At 43.7% G+C, this 14,825-nt stretch overlaps 1 pseudogene; it reads right to left on the minus strand.

Annotated features, from left to right (window-relative positions):
* Nucleotides 1-708: 708 nt before the first annotated feature.
* On the minus strand, nt 709-1,754 carry LOC135989984 (histone-lysine N-methyltransferase SETMAR-like; annotated as a pseudogene).
* Nucleotides 1,755-14,825: the final 13,071 nt, after the last annotated feature.

Genomic DNA, 14,825 nt, shown 5'->3' on the forward strand with positions numbered 1-14,825 from the left:
AAAGGAGTCACAGAATCTTTTAGATAATGTACTTCAAAAAAGAGGGAGGAGAAGGCGGAGAAAGATTATATGAAATGGATTTATATTGCTTTTACCACTGAATTGTTTTCAGTATAAAGTCACGCTCTTTGTATGGGGGATTCTGCATGTCACGACTCTACAGATGTTCTTGCACACTACATGCAGCTGCACTATTTGTCATGGGCAAATTTAATAGCAAAGATGCTTACTACTTGTTCCCTCTATTCTTAGTTCACAAAAAAACACTGAGGGCAAAGAGAAAAAACAAAACCACACACATACACAGACACACAAAAACCGCACAAAAACCAAACAAACCAACCAACCAAAAAAACCCCTCAAAACCCAAAAAAAAACCCCAAAACAAAAACAAACCAAAAAAACCCCAACCAACCAACCAACCAAACAAACAAAAAACCAACCCACACCACTGCCTGATAGCTTGCTTGCTTCCTTTCTTTATACAGTGTTTTAAAACATTTTGAAAAATATTTTGGAAACACCACCTTTTATACTAAATTCTGTGACACTTGCAATTACAGCTCCATTACCTTCACTAGAATGATTTGTCAATCGTGTTCTTTCTAACATTTATAATGCTAATTAAATATTATGTTGGTGCAAAAGTAATTGCCGTTTCGGACCGTGAATTTTAAATAATTATAACTACGCTCAAACACATCTTTATTAATCAAAATAGGAACCATTGTAATCAACACAATTTTGCCAATGAGAAATAAGTTTGCTTATTCCTGTAGTGTAAAAATCCATGCTTCGGGATTTGATGAACTCTTGGAAAACATTTTCTGCATCCTTCTGGTCGTGGAAGCATTTTCCCTGCAAAAAGTTGTTGAGATGCTTGAAGAAGTGGTAGTCGGTTAGCGAGAGGTCAGGTGAATATGGCAGATGAGGCAAAACTTTGTAGCCTAATTCACTCAATTTTTGAAGTGTCGGTTGTGTGACGTGCGGTCGGTTATTGTCACGTAGAAGAATCGGGCCCTTTCTGTTGCCCAATGCCAGCTGTGGGCGTTGCAGTTTTCAGTGCATCTCATCAATTTGCTGAGCAGACGTCTCAGATGTAACGGTTTCACCAGGATTCAGAAAGCTGCGGTGGATCAGACTGGTAGCAGAGCACCAAACAATGACTGTGGCCTTTTTTTGGTGCAAGTTTGGTTTTGGGAAGAGCTTTCGAGGTTCTTCTCGATCAAACCACTGAGCTGGTCATTGCCAGTTGTCATATAAAATCCACTTTTCATCGCACGTCACAATCCGATTGAGAAATGGTTCGTTGTTGTTCCACAGAATAAGAGAAGATGACACTTCAAAACGACGATTTCTTTGATTTTCAGTCAGCTCCTGAGGCACCCACTTATCGAGCTTTTTCAACTTTCCAGTTTGCTTCAAATGCCGAATGACCGTAGAATGGTCAACGTTGAGTCCTTTGGCAACTTCTCATGTAGTTGTAAGAGGACCAGTTTCGATGATTGCTCTCAACTGGTCATCGTCAACTTCCGATGGCCGCGACCACGCTCCTCATCTTCAAGGCTCTCATCTTCAAGGCTCTCATCTCCTTTGCGAAACTTCTTGACCCACCACTGCACTGTACGTTCGTCAGCAGGTCCTGTGCCAAATGTGGTGTTGATGTTGTGAGTTGTCTCTGCTGCTTTACGACCCATTTTGAACTCAAATAATAAAATCGCTCCAATTTGCTTTTTGTTTAACGTCATTTCCATAGTCTAAAATAAAGATAAAATGAAGAGCAAGTAATAAGTTAGTCGCAAAAAAAAAAAAAACCAAACACCACACCACCACAACAAACATGTAAAGTGGGAAAAGCACATTAAATTGATGTATAACATACTCACGTTTATTTAAAAATGTATTCCAATATCAAAAGGGCAAATTTTAACAATGCAAAAACTGCAATTATTTTTGCACCAACATACTAACATTAAAGTATGCATGTTTGCAAGTATGGGTGAAACTTTGAGTGTTTATAAAACACAGAAGCAAAGAAGGAATAACAAGGTGTTACTTTTTTGCCATAGATATATTTTAAAAATTATATATATTAATTAAGAATTAATTTAAATAATATACATTATAATATAATAATATTGTTAAAATAAATGCAACATTTGTATACTATTGTGTTGGAGGTATTTTGAAACATCTTTAATTTAGCACATGGTGGAAACACTGCATATATGTAAGATATGTAGTCATGTATCAAGGTGATGGAAAAGTTCTTTTTTTTTTACACCAAGAACCTGATCAGACAGTTTTGGAAATGTATAACAAAGTGTTTCTGATATTAAAGATGTGCATCTGTGAACACGGACTGTCAAAGAAAATAGAATAGTGCAGTGAGTCTTTTCAGAAGAATGCCAGCAAATAGGGCTGAAATATGCTGTAGCTGTGTGAAGATATTAGTTTCCAGTCTTCAGATGATTGCGTAGCTCAACAGTTAACCAGATGTGACTATGACGTTTCTCCTTCTGTTTCTAATCAATCTCTGAGCACATATCTGGGATCTGGTTGTGTTTGTGTACAGACCCAACTCCAGAAATTGCTGTGAATTACGTCATGTAAAATCTGCTTGCGGGGGGGTGTATGTGCCCATGTGTGGCGGGTTGGGGAGGATGTAACTTGGATTCAAGCATGTAATCTTAATTATCGTATACCCTTATAGGTTACACTACGGTCTCCTACAGCTACAGGAATTTTTAACTTAGCTCTACAACCTATCGTTCTAATTTTAATAATAACAGTATTTCTGCTGATTGTGCAAATTATATCAGCAATGAAAAATCAAATACTTTTTGTTAGCTGGTCTCCTGATGGCAATGAAGAAATACCAGTCAATCAGACCTATATATGTTATCTTGATTCAAGAGAAGAAAGGAAAGTGTGAACGCTTCCAAGATATGCTGCTCAGTCGTGATTCTGCAGTCAGAGGAGCATTTGCAAATTCTTGCTGAACTCTGCAATTCACAGACTATCCAAAGGGACTTCGTAGCCCAGTAAATGTGATTTTTCCATTAGTGAAAAGCAACAAGGTTTGTATTGACATGACAGTGTAGGGTCTCAGCAATTCCCTGGGTTTGTCTGGGCCTAAGTAGATTTTAACTTGTCTGAGCTGTGACAGCAATTGTCCAGCTGTGAGGTACTCTTGCCTAGATTTGTTTTAGTTTATTTTATAGTAATCATAAACGGCTATGCATTGTGGACTGAACTGCCTATAGCTCTAGAATAAGTCATGGGGAAGAGTGCAGACAAATATGACACAAATTAATCATTGAATCACAGTAAGCTGGTAGTGTTAAGAAAACATATAAAACTAAATCCAAGCAGACACCAGACTGAGGAGAATGACATCTCCCACCCATGAATACCCAACTCCTCCTGGTGATGACTCACTGTAATACTCCCCCGTACCTTTTGAGAAATACTGAAGTGTCAATCTTAAGATCCAAAGGAGCACTGGAGGAATAAGCACAACACTAGAAAATAGGGAAATTTTCATGTAATAACTTTAATTCTATTGTTAGTGAGGCCTTCCTGTATTCATGAAGTAATTTTGACCATTGGACTGTTTAAAACATTAATTGGACTAACAGTAATCTCTCAGATCCATAAATATTGTGCTATTTGCCAATAAGATGACTTTGAGTATAATACTACATCTTAACATCGCCAATATCTTTAAGGCCCTGGAAGCTAAAATAAACACCATGAAGATCACTGAAGCTCGCAAGCACTTCTGGCCAGTTGCAGTCAGTGCTGCCGTGCTCTGTTTTCTCAGGGACAAGCTGAATAAAATCAATCCAGTGAATTAGCTCTCACTCAAGGTTACCACTTCGGAAGAGGTCAGCGTGTTTGCGTGCTGCTGTTTTAATCTAGTCTACCACTGGCTTACACCTCTCTTTCCCTCCTGCCACAGGCTTTTACTGTTGCACTTCACAGTGCAGGGCAGCAAGCAAAACCCTCTGACAACGTGAGGCTGAGTGTAAAGAGCCCGACTGCCTGCGCTGCACCCTCAACGACCATTCATATTGGTCTGTTTGAAAAGAAAAAAGCTTTCACAGCCCAGCGAGCTCCCCCAATACAGCACGAACCCAGCACGAGCAGCCGGCACACCTGTGCGTGTGGCCACGCAGCTCACAGAAGTCCTTTGCCTCAGGAATTTCAGGCCTCGCCGGCGTGCTCTCCTGCTTCACCGCAGTAGGAGGGAACGTGGGCAGGCGCACGTGCTTCTGCCTGAGTCTCCTTGCTGTAGCTCGAGCTGTCGGTGCTGCAAACCAGCTCTGCTGGGCCCCTGGAAACCTCCTCCTTGGGCAACACGTCAGTCTGAAATGCTTCCTACAAACTGAGCTCACTCTCAGCCAGTCCAGGCTGATTTCTTGTTAAGGACAGCAGCGTGATTTTACCGCTGTTGCTGTGGCTGGGGGCACCTCTGCAGGGACAGCCCATTTTCTCACTCTCCACTATCCATCCTCATCTCAAACACTGGGAACCGCATCTACTTTCAAAGTAGCTCTTCATGTCCCAAGTGCTGCTGCCACATGTACATATTCCTCCTAGAACGAGCTGAATGGAAAGAGCATTGTATAATGATCTCTGATTTAGCTTAAAGTGCCATCTTTTCCTTCACTGCATTTTGTCTGTGAGAAGTATGCTGAGTCTTGTGCAGCTGTGCTCTTGCTCTTATTCGGCACAGATCACTTCTAAGTTTTGCACCCATACCAAGAGTTTCCTTCCTCCCTTTGAAAAGAGTGATAAATGGGTACAGAGCAGAGGAGCCCAAAGCCTGCAAAGACATGAGTCAGGACTAGGATGAAAATACTAACCTAATAAAAGAGGCTTCTTTGCCTTCCAGTGCATGTGCTGTGAGCCAGAAAGTGAAATCCCAAATGGAGATGGGAAAGCGAGGACAAAGTAATTCAGATTCAGCTGTTTTCAGAGCAGAGAGTATCTACTGTACGGAACCATAAATCAGCCAACCAGTGAACTCCTGCCCAGTCTCCTTGAGGTCAGCTGGAAGTCACCTACAAGCATCTCGCACGAGGACGTGCACAACGGGCTGACTCCAGCAAGATGCCAAGCACCTTCTGCTCTGGCCGAGCTTGGGATGCACAGAACACTTGCCACCACATGCGGCTGGACCCTGCCTTTTTTTTGATACAGCTTCGATTGAGCTGTGTAAACAAAATACAGTCCTGACTTGGAAAAAACACACTATATTTATTATCTAAAAACTAACTGGGGTTAAACCAATTGCCCTTGTCAGGCATGCCAACTTTTAGAACAGATAATCATGGATGTCTATAGGGAGTTCCCTTGGATCATTTGATCAAATTATGCTCTTAGATGTACGCTTCAAAAATGTCATCCTCGTGTAGGAGGAAAAGAAAGAAAATAAGGCAATGAAATTAATGGAAATTTGGAGAAATGAAATGTTGTCTCGCGTATTTTGACAATGTAGACATCAGTAGGTTTGCCAGACAGATCAGCTTCAGATTTCAGATACAGCTTAAGCAATATTTGACTTGTGCAAAATAAGCTAGTCTAAAGCACAAGCTTTAGCACTTGCTAGCCATCTTCTTGGCTTTGCCCTCTTGAACCATTTTACAAATTTATTTACATTATAATAGCTCTGGCCATGCTTCTCCCAGGCCTGAGGTCTTTCCCTAGCCCTCGGGAAGAGAGCTGGCATCTGACACCATGGCCAATTCCTGGCCATAGAAGTGCTTTCAGTAACAAGGTAGGCAGGCAACAGCAGCAAACGGGAAAAGATGAGAAGATAAAGAAATGAGAGACTGCTCAAATAATCAGGCATAGACAACAAGAAGAAAGAGCATTGAAATGCCTGAAAGGCTGGAACAGAGAAATCCCACTGCACCTACTGTTTAGTCGTTACCTTGCTTTGCAAACAGCACGTTGTAGGTCCCTTTCCTTCACTGGCATCTGCTGCTGCACCCACCGCTTGCAACAATAATACATCACGCATAACTGGGCACAACGGAGGCATCCTCATAGCCTTCAACAGTTGCAGCCAGTTACGAAGAAAAGATGTTCACTTTTTTTTTGTTATCTTAAACTGGGTTTGCTGGACTGGAAAGTATTTGATGGTTTTGGTGTTGCCGGGCTTTTTGCTTATGAATGCGACAAATTTGACTGTAAAGTCTAAAAAGCATCTTACAGATTGTTTTGAAGCAGGCTCATACTTTAATACTGACTGTTTAGCCTCACACAACACACTGTGACTTGTTTTTGCATTATGATGATGATGTATTACAGCACCAAGTAATAGAGGTTAGTGTACTGAATTCGAGTTGGAGAATCTGAACATCTGTCCTCTCGTCTGATTTTCCTAAATCTTTTTCTGACCTAAATATCCTTAGTCTGGTCATGTTCCACACCTTGACCACATGGTCCTATACCAGAGAACAGAATAATTCCAGGCAATTAAAGCACTTGCCCATATCCATTTCATCCACAGATCTTCAGAGGTGCAAACAAAACACTGGATGGGGAAGACTTGCTAATGCTGACAGTGCTTTACATCACTTCATAATCTTTTTCCTGCGTTAGTTATTACTGAATGGAAATCAAACACACGCATCTTAGGGCCGGGAACAGATGGCACTTCTGTTCTGTGAGGAAGAAATAGGGGCAAAGGGGCAGCGAAGTCGAACCTCCCCCCTTCCCTGTCTTACCAGGATTCATTGTGTTGCCCTCCTGTTACCGTTGGCTGTGACTCTTTCTTGTTATAAAGAGATGTCAGAAGTTAGAGAGAGACAGATGATAACCTTAAATCCTTTACTGCATTTTACCAGGATTCTAAAAAAAAAAAAAATTAAAAAATAAAAGCCAGCTGAGGGAGCTGGAAAATGTCAGTGAGGCATTACACAAAGAACTTGATATATTTGTTGACCTTTCTTCTTCCTCCACCCTTCTCCTCTAAGACGGATTTAGTAGTAGTGGGTGCTTAGTGCTATGAGTGCTTTCTTAAAAATAATTTAGATGCTATTGTCTGTCTCTTGAAAAACATAGCTGCCTCAATGAACCCCTGCTGAAACAGAAAAAAAAAAAAGAAAAAGGGTTTCTTGAGATGCCTCCAAAAATGCACCAAAATTTCATTCTTTTCCTTGTCATCTGAAACCTGTCTTGTTCTTGCCTTTACAGTCTTTCATTTTATTTTTTTAAATTGTACTTTTGTATTCAGCATCTTTTCATTCTTATCCCCTATTTTACGAATGGCGTGTGTGGTATTAAGAGCTGAAGGCAGAGATGAGAGGAGAAATGTTTTGAACTGACTAATTTGCAAGCAAGAAATAAAGCTCTTGTAAGGTGGTCCCAGGGGTACCTTTGCCATGAACACTATTTGAAATGACATGTAATCTGGTACATTTCAAAGGCAAAACATTTCCTATTCTAAAGTATCTTCATGAGCCAGGGTTGCTTTACCTGCTTCCAGAGAATAATAAACTCCACTGGGGACAAGGATACTCCTTCCCTGCCCTCTCAAAATTCCTGTTCTTTTTCAAAGTGGAAGCTGCAGCCAACAGTTTATTTCTGTCCTGTCTTTTGCTGCTCTGATGGCTTATAACTCAGTGCTCGCTACTAAAACATAGCTGAATGCACTTCTGGATTAAATACCTAGTAACAAAACACAGCACATTCCTGTACAATGCGATAAATAACGGAGTTCCCTTTTTGTTCTTTATACAGCAGTGGAAAATTTAAATCTGGTTCTCACAGACTTCTAAAATTTTAAGCATTTCACCGTATGTCTTTGATCTGGCAATTTCTTAATAGAAACGGTTCCTCTTCTAGAGAAATGTGAGTTCAACTGACCTTGGAATATTGTATTATTACACTTTCTGAGCACAATTCAGTGTTTCCAGCCTTGTTGACATACTAAAAGGCTTACACACAAAAGTCCACATTTAATTTGTGAAGACAGGCATTTCAGAAAAGCCTTACATTGAGAATTTTGTCCCTTTTTTTTTGTGAAGGTTTAGCTGGTGTTGCAAGATGACACAATCATCCTCTGTGAACTGATTCACATACTATGATAAGTGTTTCTATATGTGCATGATTTATAAGCTTATGATACCCACAGTCTGTATTACATGGTTTTAGAAGTTTTAAAAATGTTTTAAATGGGGAATTTGGACACAAATGAAATCCAAAGATTTTGTGAAAATAAACACTGATAAGTATTACAAATCTTTTAGTATCAAAAAAAAAAAAAAAAAGAAATTGTTGCTTTGTGAATTCTCTGAATTTACATTGACCACTGTTTCAACAGTTACTTGATTTTCTCTCTAACTCTGCATGGAGAGAAATCAGGGTACAGTGTGTCTATAATAATGATCCTACAAACTGGGGTTTTTTAAGTCAAAAACTTCAGTTGCATTGATTTTCAAAATGCATATGCTTGTGCTCAAATGTACCAGGTCTACGTAGTATTTTTTAAGTGTGAATAACACTTAATAAATTTTGTTACCTGAACAGAGATACTGAAGGCTGCTGGAAAGGACAAGCAGAAGCAATGGAGTTGGAATGTCCAAAAGAGAGATATTTCTGAAGGAATGGAAAGCAAAAAGTTATCTCCTGAAGCTGATAATGATGTGCGACAGCAGACCAGCCAAGACAACTTGTGCTGTCAGTTTGCATTAGTAGCCTCAGCCCTTTGAAGGACAGATTTTGCACTGTGAGTGACCCTAATGTGTGTTGTACTTGGATCTCTACCAAATAGAAGTAATGATAAAATATTATGCCCCATAGATGGGTCTTACACCTTAACTGTTGTTTTCCCCGAGGCTCTGTCAACTGTAATTCTTAATTTATGGGAACTTTGCCCGAATGTAACTTGGAACAAAATGTGCCCAGTGTTCACAAAAACTTTCAAAGAAGGTAGTGCTGTTCCCCAGTAGCGTTCATCTCCCAGACTGGTTCCCTGATCAATTCTGAACCATTAGATTAGTCTGGAACTAGACCCTTTTATTAACAATCGTAACAAAATATAGCACTTAAGCATTACATAAAAGAAATTTCTACCAAATTAGTTAGCAGTACCACTGGTCTTAGCTATTCTACCTGCCACAACCAGAGGAATAAATGAGGCCCCTCCATGACCGCTGAGGCTGTCACACGTTAACGCACAGGCGGCATTACATCTGGAACACACACTGTCTGATGGAAGTTACGGTGCTTGACTCAGCCAGCTGCCTGGGTGAATGCCGGCAGCTTTCTGAAATAACCAGTAGCCCTCTGTCCTTCTGCGTGTTGCTGGCGCAAATCACCAGCTCTGCAGAGCTCCACTGGAGCAGCAGCTCTGACCCCACTGCCTACACGTGCTGAAAACTTGCTGACCCTCCTCTGGCTAAATGACCTCCTAGGGCCAGCGCAAGGACTTCTGTTCAGCCCCTTGCATTGCTCTGTGTAACATTACCTTCAGTCAGACATTAATTTCTTATTTTTTTCTTTAGATAGATTTGTAACACACCCACTTCTGTGTGCATTGAAATATTTATGTAGGCAATAGGTAGGGAATCCATTAGCAGGAATCAATGTTTCCACTTGTGCGTTGTTTTTTAGACCCAGCAGTATTTTGCTAATACAGAACACCTAGCCAGAAAGCAATATGATGTCCTACCTCAGCTGATTTATTGAAACTGTATTTTTGAGGGCTGTTTTTTTACTTCAGTGACTCATGCGATGTGGTGCCATTTAAACACTGTGTGTAGGACATATGCTTGTTTGAACACTTCATTATTTGGCTCCAAGTAGTTCAGTATATTGTTCTGTTTAGGGAACAAGTTTGAATTTACCATTGACTCAGGAGAACTTCACAATGTATCGTTGGGTCAAGGACAGGAAGCTGTAGCAGAAATAGCTATGGAAAAAGCATCAAAAGAAGGCCACTGGGTTATACTTCAAGTAAGTCAAAGCTCTTCATTACACCAGTGCTGCATTGCAGTGTTAGAAACTGAAGCTTTTAAAAATAACATGTGCCTAGATGAAAGAGTGCTAAATAGTGATTTAAAACTTCCTTTGTCTTCACTGTAAGGGAAGCATGTAACTTCATCTGCGTATGCAAGTATCACTGCATATCACATAAAATATGAATTGCAACTATCTTATGTGTAGGGAGTCAACTAGCATATTTTCCCAAGCACATCATATCTGATTTACTAATTTATTATCCATTAAAAATATCCTTTAGTAAATAAATGTGAAGCAAAAAGAATTGTTACGCTGTATAATCAGATGAATAGATACAAACAGGGAAGATTGCTGTCATTATGCAGTATATTGTGCTAAGCAGATGCATACGATTTTTTTCAAATATTATGCAATACCAAACTGCTTCCTTATGTTTGGGTTTTTCTTGTATCAATAAAATGTTTCATATTTCAAATCAATAGCTCACTGGGAGGCCTATTTTTTCCGCCCTTCTCCCTCCCCCCTCCTCCCCACCTCTGCATATTTATTTTGTAGCAAAGTGGCTTGACACATAAGAGAAATCACGGAAGAAACCAAGGGAGGAAAGTCAGCAGAGCGATCGGTTTTGAGTATGGGGAACTTGTCTCTTCTCCTAAAGAACATGTAATTCGAGGGGAAATTTGGGAAACCACCTATTAAAATAACTGATAAGCCCCTACCTGAAATGCTGCCTGATCACCATGCTGCACTGGAGAAATTTGACCAGGCAAGTAAAACACCAAAGAAATAAAACTTTAAAAATGCCACTATTAAACTTCTCATTTTAAAGCCACTTGAAACAGAGAAGCCACTAAAAGCCTTTACAGGATATGCAATAATAAAGTAGAACGCATTTCATTTCTTAAAGAACTGTTCATGTATCACAGAGTGAAATAACCACACACCTAGCACCCAAAAAAAAAAAAAAAAAAAAAAATCAAACAATAAATCACTTATTTTTGTATTAAAGCATCACGTAGAGCTTCTGTTTAAAAACATCCCTGTGTGCATGGGAACCAAAGAATGTGCAGTCACCGTAAATAATTACTGTAGTACAGAATAAGAATTTATTTTGGTTTAGTCTAGCTTAGTTTGATTTTTCCTGAAATGCAAGACCATGCTTTTTCATGTCTCTAGAACATCTTTTACATATTCTGAGTATGTCGTGCACTGGAATTAGGTCTTCAGCTGAGGTTCACTATGCCAATTTATATTACTAAGGATTTGGTCCAAAATACTTGGATTGTATGTAAGAGGAAAGAGTGCTTTGGCTGCTAGGTTATCATATTTTCCTCTGTCCTTTTTAATATTTGTTTTAGAAGGTTTTTAATAATTTTTTAAAAATTGTTACTAACTCTCAAAAGATACATACAAACATAGCTGTATACAGGTAGTAATTATAAGCTATGATTAAAGATACGGTCAAAGAAATCAGGTCTCTCTTTGGAACACATATCTGTACTAAAGAAAGAACATCAACCTGAATGCTAAGAAACTCACCAACTAAAAACAAAAAATGAAAATGTATTGGTTTTCAACTGTCGTTTAAACAGTATGTTCTAAAAAACCTTTCTAAACATTACAGAGCCTTTTCTTCGCTTCCTCTTGTTTAGAATAATCTCTTCCTTCAACAGAAGAGGGGAATCGCCCGCCGCTGAGCATCGCCCCAAGCGCTGACAGGCGCACGACGAAACCGCGGCTGCGGGCGCGGCCGAAGCACGGTTGTCACCAACTTGTGCCGCCCCGGGCCGCGGCGGGCCTGCTCCCGCTCCCGCTCCCGCTCCCGCGCCGGCCCCGCGGGCCGGGCCGCCCGGGGACACCGCTGGCGGCTGCGCTCGGGGCGTCGCGGCCGGGCCGCACCTGCCGGGGGCCGCGGGCGCCGCCACGGGCCAGGCCCCCCAGGCCGGCGGCCGGGCTCTGCCCTGGAGGTCGGAACCTCTTGGCTGCCCCGCGGCAGCGCGCCTGCGGAGCGGCCCCGCCGGGCTCCCGGAGCAGCGGCCCGTCCCTGTCCCGGTCCCTGTCCCCGCCGGGCCGGGCCGCGCGGCGGGGGGGCCGGGGAGCGGGACGCGGCCGGAGCGGCGGCGGCGCGTTCCCGGAGCCAGAGCGCCCCCTGCCGGCAGCTGCCCCCGCCGCGGCGGAGGGGCGGGAGGGCGGGCAACGAGGAGCGGGGGTCGGGCCGGCCCGGCAGCCCGGCCTGCGGCCGCACGGCTGGAGGCGACTCCGCCGCCGCTGCCGGCGGAGTGCCCGGAGCCGCGGGGCTGCCCCCGGGGAGAGGGACGCGTGTGCCCGCCGGTTTTGACCGTGGCCAGGGCTGCGGGGCGGGGGTGCCGGCCGAGCCCTCAGGGAGGTTTTCCCCCCATGCCCCGGTGTTAAGGCCACAGATCGGGCGCACGCTGGGTCGCGCCCGCAGCACCAGCGCTGCCGAACACCTGGGTGTCTGCGGGGAACTTTGTGGGGGGACATAACCCGCCCCCACCCCAGAGCCTCCGGCCGAGGATGCAGCCTGAGCCCCGGCTGTCACCCGCGCACACGGAGCTGGGGTGTGAGCCCCGGCTGTCACCCGTGCACACGGAGCTGGGGTGTGAGCCCCGGCTGTCACCCGTGCACACGGAGCTGGGGTGTGAGCCCCGGCTGTCACCCGTGCACACAGAGCTGGGGTGTGAGCCCCGGCTGTCACCCGCGCACACGGAGCTGGGGTGTGAGCCCCGGCTGTCACCCGTGCACACGGAGCTGGGGTGTGAGCCCCGGCTGCCACCCGTGCACACGGAGCTGGGGTCTGAGCCCCGGCTGTCACCCGTGCACACGGAGCTGGGGTGTGAGCCCCGGCTGTCACCCGTGCACACGGAGCTGGGTGTGAGCCCCGGCTGTCACCCGTGCACATGAAGCGCTGTTGGAGCCACGTCAGCAAAACCAAGGCACCTACTGCACTTCGTTCCGTGGCGTCCGTTCGGAGGACAGGGGGTGACACGAGCAGAAACCAGTCCCGGAGAAGCGGCAGAGCTGCCGGGCTGGGGGCGACTTGGCCGTCTGTGACCCCCTGCGTCCGCCTGCTGAGTCGGGTCTTGCGCCTGTGGAAAGTAAACACGGGCGTTAACTGGCACACTGTCTCCCTCATTTAAGTGGCCGCGAGTACACTGCTCTCTTTGAGGAATTGTACCTTAAAGAGATTTAACCGTTTAATAAATCAGCCCCTGATCCCCTGCAGCAGTGACCTCTGATCCCTTATCAAAGTGAAGATTTCTCGTAATCCTGTGCCAGCAAGGCTGCGGCCAAGCAGAGATACTGACAAAGTGTCTGTGGGCGACAAAACTATTTTGGTAAGAGGGAAGCAAAGAAGCCCTCTCCCTTCCATCTCGGTGGGGCAGTTTGTGATTATCGCTGCCTGCAGCAGCGGCTGCAGCGGAGGGACCCTTCCTGAACGCAGCCTTTTGTGGGATGGAGACGGGAGGCAGGTAGCAGGCAGCACCTATGCTTCCCAGCCCACACCGAGCATGGCCAAGGAGTGGCTCACAGCCCCCATCCTCACCTGAGAACACATTTACCATCTCACCTCCGCCTGCTTGCCCCCAGCCCTGCGCAGGGCAGGGGTAGGAAGCTCCCAGTGCCGCATGTGAGGGCTTCATACCCACCCTTGTCCCTGGGAAAGAGGCACGTCGAAGAGGAAGGCAGGAGTGAAACAGGCCCTGTACTTACACGACAACAAACTGTGGGTCCCATCCTCCTCCTCGGGCGCCGGCGCCCCCGCCAGCAGCAGCCCACTTTTCAGCGAGCCCCCGCCGTCCGCCGCGGCTGGCCGGCCCCAGCTGCCAGGAGCCCCCCGCTGCGGGGAGGAAGAAGCAGCATCTGAGGAGGGAAGGGGAACAAAAGGACGAGATCAGAAAAAGGAATAAAAGAAGGAAATGTAGTGAATAGTAAAAACAAGAGGAGGAATTTTCCCCGGGGTGGGGGGGGGAGGGAAGTGCCATTTATGAGAGCTTTTTTCCCTACAATTTCTGCAGAAATTCTGACAATGCACGTGCTCATTTTCCCTTTCCCATCCCACACAAACCTGTTGTTATTTTACTTTCATTATTTCACTTTGTTGCATCAGAAATGCTGAATCATAAAACTCGGGTTAGTGAAAATGGTATTTATCTTACAGGAATGAGCCCTGCATTATTTTAAAGATCCCTGCACTACCGCTGTTGTTATTATTATTATCATCATCATCATCATCATGCATCTTGGCAGGTTGAAAGGTATCTCAGAACAGTAAGAATTCAGCAGTAATTTAACATCCCACTTTAAAAGCATCAAAAAACATTTTGAATTTTAAGTCAGTACAAGTGTAAATAAATGGATATACTCCCACATGTCTGTTGTTTTTAAACTTGTGATGATCCTAAAATATTTGTCTAACAGCTTTGAGTTGCAACAGAATTTCGGCTCATATCTAAACATGCGTGTGATATTGAATTAAACCATTTGTCATTCTTTTCCATAAAAGATTCAATTTGGTTCTCAGCAAACCATTTGAAATAGAAATTATGATGATGGTACCACAGCTCCATTTTATTTTATGGTAGTGTATTGATTGTCAAATAGACAATACATGTATTTTTGTAATGGTCTAAAAGAAGATATTCTGCCTTTTTATTTTACAGTCCTCATGCTATTACTCGCTTTCATTTCTATGAAGGATGGCATTTTTCAGAGATGCTACCATAAATTGCTTCATTTAATAAATTGCTACATAGAATAATAATGTTACACCAGAGAGCAGCACTTTGTAATTTGGAAGAAATAACATTTTTCTTTTAAAATATTTC

Source organism: Caloenas nicobarica, chromosome 6 (assembly GCF_036013445.1).
Source record: "Caloenas nicobarica isolate bCalNic1 chromosome 6, bCalNic1.hap1, whole genome shotgun sequence".
Lineage (NCBI taxonomy): Eukaryota > Metazoa > Chordata > Aves > Columbiformes > Columbidae > Caloenas > Caloenas nicobarica.